This window comes from Balaenoptera musculus, chromosome 19 (genome assembly GCF_009873245.2).
Source record: "Balaenoptera musculus isolate JJ_BM4_2016_0621 chromosome 19, mBalMus1.pri.v3, whole genome shotgun sequence".
Taxonomy (NCBI): Eukaryota; Metazoa; Chordata; class Mammalia; order Artiodactyla; family Balaenopteridae; genus Balaenoptera; species Balaenoptera musculus.
The window spans coordinates 13,239,683-13,244,069 of record NC_045803.1 but is presented as its reverse complement, the minus strand read 5'-3'; positions in this window follow the sequence as shown (position 1 = coordinate 13,244,069).

Below are 4,387 nucleotides of genomic sequence, written 5' to 3'. Positions count from 1 at the left end.
GTGCCGTGGAGCAACTAAGCCCGCGAGCCACAACTACTGAGCCCGAGTGCCACAACTACTGAAGCCCGCGTGCCTAGAGCATGTGCTCCGCAACAAGAGAAGCCACCCAATGAGAAGCCCGCACACCGCAACAAAGAGTAGCCCCCGCTCGCTGCAACTAGAGAAAAGCCCGCGCGCATCAACAAAGACCCAAGGCAGCCAAAAATAAAAATAAATTAATTAAGTTTAAAAAATGCTAACTAGACTGGTTGATTCAGGCAACCGTTATCAATGGATGCTCACCCCTTAGGGTAAAAGTTTAGTGGGGAACAGGATCTTGACAGCTTCCAAGGAATCATCCCACAGATTCCTTGCTAACTGCAAAGGGGGAAATATCCTTTTATGTTGTGGAGGTGTGATGCTCAACACCTTAACCATGTAATGAAACTTTGTATCCACAGCAGTGTCACCTGATGTGATGCGTTAGGAAGTACACAACATTCCTTGTGGAGTCTCCCTGTTAAATTTCATAAACTGAGTCTCATCAGGTGTCTAGACCCAACCTCCAGCTTATATAGGGAACAGAGAGTGACAAACACAAACAGGGACTTCCCTGGTGGTCCAGTGGTTAAGACTCCACGCTTCCATTGCAGGGGGCACGGGTTCAATCCCTGGTCAGGGAATTAAGATCCCGCATGCTGTGGGGCACAGACAAAAAAAAAAAAAAAAAAAGTTTAAATATAGGGCTTCCCTGGTGGCGCAGTGGTTGAGAATCTGCCTGCCAATGCAGGGGACACAGGTTCGAGCCCTGGTCTGGGAAGATCCCACATGCCGCGGAGCAACTAGGCCCGTGAGCCACAACTACTGAGCCTGCGCGTCTGGAGCCTGTGCTCCGCAACAAGAGAGGCCTCGATAGTGAGAGGCCAGCGCACTGCGATGAAGAGTGGCCCCAGCTTGCCACAACTGGAGAAAGCCCTCGCACAGAAACGAAGACCCAACACAGCCATAAATAAATAAATAAATAAATAAATAAAATTATACAAGGAGATTAAAAAAAAAAAAAAACACCTCAGCTAGAGTACCTGCCACATAGGGTTTCTACAAGAGTCGAATTCGCATGTACAAAATTAAACACAAACACAATCAGACAAAAACAGAATATGGGACATCTACAGCACAACTGGGTTGTTCTACCAAAAATTCAATTTCAAGAAATCACAAGAAGGGATTGGTGGGGTTGAGGGGGAGGAAGTTTCAGAATAAAATATACTATATAATTTCTTTATTACAACCATATAGGCATGTGAACCTGCATTAGATTCTGGTTTTGATTTGGGCGTAAAAACTTCTATAAAAGACATTCTTGAGAAAACTGGGAAAATTTGAATATAGACTGAATATTAGATGATATTAGGGAATTCTTAATTCTCTTAGATGTGAAAAAGGATTGTGGTTTGTAGGCAAGTGTCCTTACTCTCAAGAGATGTCTGCTGAGCTATTAATTAGGGGTAGAATGTCAAGATGTCAGCAATTTACTCTCCAATGGTTCAGCAAAAAATGTACATACACATCTACAGGTAAAGGAAACTTAAAATGTTGAAAATTAAATCTAGGTGGGAGGGTATTCAAGTGCTCAGAAGACATACTTTTTTTCTTTTTCTATCATTTCTCTGTGCTTGAAATTTTTCATAATAAAGAGAGGGTAAAATGCTAATCTGCTAGGCAAATTCACATAATTTCCCTCGCAACCTATCTTTTTGGCCTGGGAAAAAGGAGACTCAGAGTCTCCAACTGGCTCTTTCCAGGTCATAAAGGGAAGAAGAGCTCACAGGAGTCTGAGGAGTTTGATTAACATGTGTTTATTGAGCACCTACTATGTTGTGGGCACTTTTGTAGACAATGGGGCTACAGCTCTGGAATCGCCTCACAGAGCCTCTCTTCTCATGGATGAGGGGATGGATGGGGTGGAAAAAGAAATACGAAAACAAATAAATTGTGTGCCAGGCACTGTTCTAGGCACTGAAGATATGGCAGTAAAATTATAAACAAAAATCCCTGATGTGAGGAGGTGGACAATAATAAACTTAATAAAGCAATTACTTAGTATCTTAGAAGGTGACAAGTGAAAAGGAAAAGCAGAGCAGGACGAGAGTAATGGAAGGGTGTGCAGTTTGGACAGGCAGCCAGTGGTGGCGGAGGGGTCTCCGAAGAGGTGACATCGAGTAGAGACTTGATGAAGTGGGAGAGGTAGTAAAGCTCTGGAAGAAGAGTGTTGCAGCCAGAAGAAAGGGCCAGTGCAAAGGCCCTGGGCTGAGAGGTGCTGTCTCTGCTGCCAGGGAAGAGGTCAGAGAAGTTTTCAGGCCCTTTAGAGCAGGGGTCCCCAACTTACAGGCCGCGGACCGGTACCGGTCCCCCGCCTGTTAGGGACCGGGCCGCACAGCAGGAGGTGAGCGGCGGGAGAGCGAGCAACAGAAGCTTCATCTGCCGCTCGCCATCGCTCCCTATCGCTCCCCATCGCTCCCCATCGCTTGCATTACCGCCTGAACCATTCCTACACACACACACGCACGTCTGTGGAAAAATTGTCTTCCACGAAACCGGTCCCTGGTGCCAAAAAGGTTGGGGACCGCTGCTGAGAGCACTCTTTGGACCTTTGTTTTTCATTCTGAGTGGGATGAGAAGACCCTGAAAGATGAATAAATGAGGAAGATACTTTCTGCTTCTGTTCAGTTGACTTGGAGAATACAAATAGGACGGGGTAATAGAGAGGCCGGGAGAGAGGTGCCTGCAGCCAGGGTGGTCCGGGAGAGTCTCCCTGAGGAGGTGACATTGGAGCTGAGACCAGAAAGTGGAAAAGGAGCCAGGAATTCAAAGGGCTCGGGGGAGGGAAAAGGAGAGAGCCCGGGCCTTGGGAAATGAAACCAGAAGCGAAGCCACTGGCCAGGCAGCCCTGGGGCGGAGCCTCCGCCAGCTGGGGAGGGAGGGGGGTTCGGGGGAGCGCCCCGCCCCCAGCCGGCCGCCCCACCTGGCCCCTGGGGAGAGAGGAGGCGCCGGCGGGGCTCCCGGGCATCCAGCTCGGGGCGGAGAGTGGGCAGGTGGGAGGGACCGAGGTGGCCGAGGCCCATCCCCCACCGCGGGGCCGGAGGGCGGAGGGCAGCTTGGGGAACGCGGACTCTGCCCTCAGGGACCCGGTTCCCTCTGCAGGGCCAGCCTTTCCACTTATCTTGCCAGTTTCTTGACGGCTGGAGCTGGGCCTCTCTGAGCCTCAGTGTGATGATCTGGAAAGTTGGGGTGCTCCTCATTCTGGACTCACTGTGGTCCTAACAAGCTCCATGATTCCTCTTCACTCCTGTATCTTTAGGGCAAAGAGAGTCCATGTAAAAGTGAGTCAGATCTCCTTCCTCCACTGTTCAATGCCATCCCATGCCTTCCATCTCACTCAGGGTTCAGGGTAAAGCTCAAATGCTCCCTACGGGACTCCCACAAGACTCTACATGATTTGCCCCCCTCAACTCTTTCTCATCTCATCTCCTAGTACTCTCCCCCTTGCTCCCTCTACTCCAGCCACACAGACCTCCAAATGGTCCTTCAAACACTCCACTCATGCTCTGACCACAGGGCCTTTGCACTGTGTTCCTGCCACCAGGATTGTTTCCCCACGGATTCACATGGCTCACTTCTCACCTCCTTCGGGTCTTTCTCAAATGTCATCTTGTCAGTGAGGCCTTCTCTGGCCATCCCATCTAAACAGCAGCACCCCCCATCACTCTCCTGCTTTCTCTCCACAGCAGTTATCACCCCTGGACAGACTACATTTTACTGTTTATTTCAGTAAACAGTACACACTCGTGAATTTTTCAGCCTTCTCCCACCATGATGCTTTATGAGAGCGGGAACTCTGTTTTGTTCATGTGCCTGGAAGAATGCCAGGTCCACAGTAGGCACTCAGTAAATTTGAGCAATTATTGGAATACTTGGTGTGTATCAGACACCCTCTTACACACTTGGCATGATCGCTGAGTGAGGTAGGTGTTACTCCAGGTCTTGAGGGTGGGACATGGTGTGTTTGAAGAACAGCAGAGAATGGTGTGGGGGAGATGAGTTGAGAGAGGTGGGGAGGCTTGGCCATTGCAAAGTTGGGAGTTCGCCTTCTCAACAACAACAGCAACAAAAATTTGAGTGCTTATCTGTGCCAAGCATAGTTCTATGCACTACAACATGACCCCTCTCTCTGAGAGATTTCTCCAACAGACCAGGAGCCTAAGCATAAATGGGTCATAAATAACTTGAGATTGGATAGGTGCTACTAAGAAAATCAAACAATGGGAAGTGGTCTGGGTTGGGGGTGCACCTGGTCATGTTGAACTAGGAAGGGCAGGGAAGACCTCTCTGAGAAGGGGACATTTAG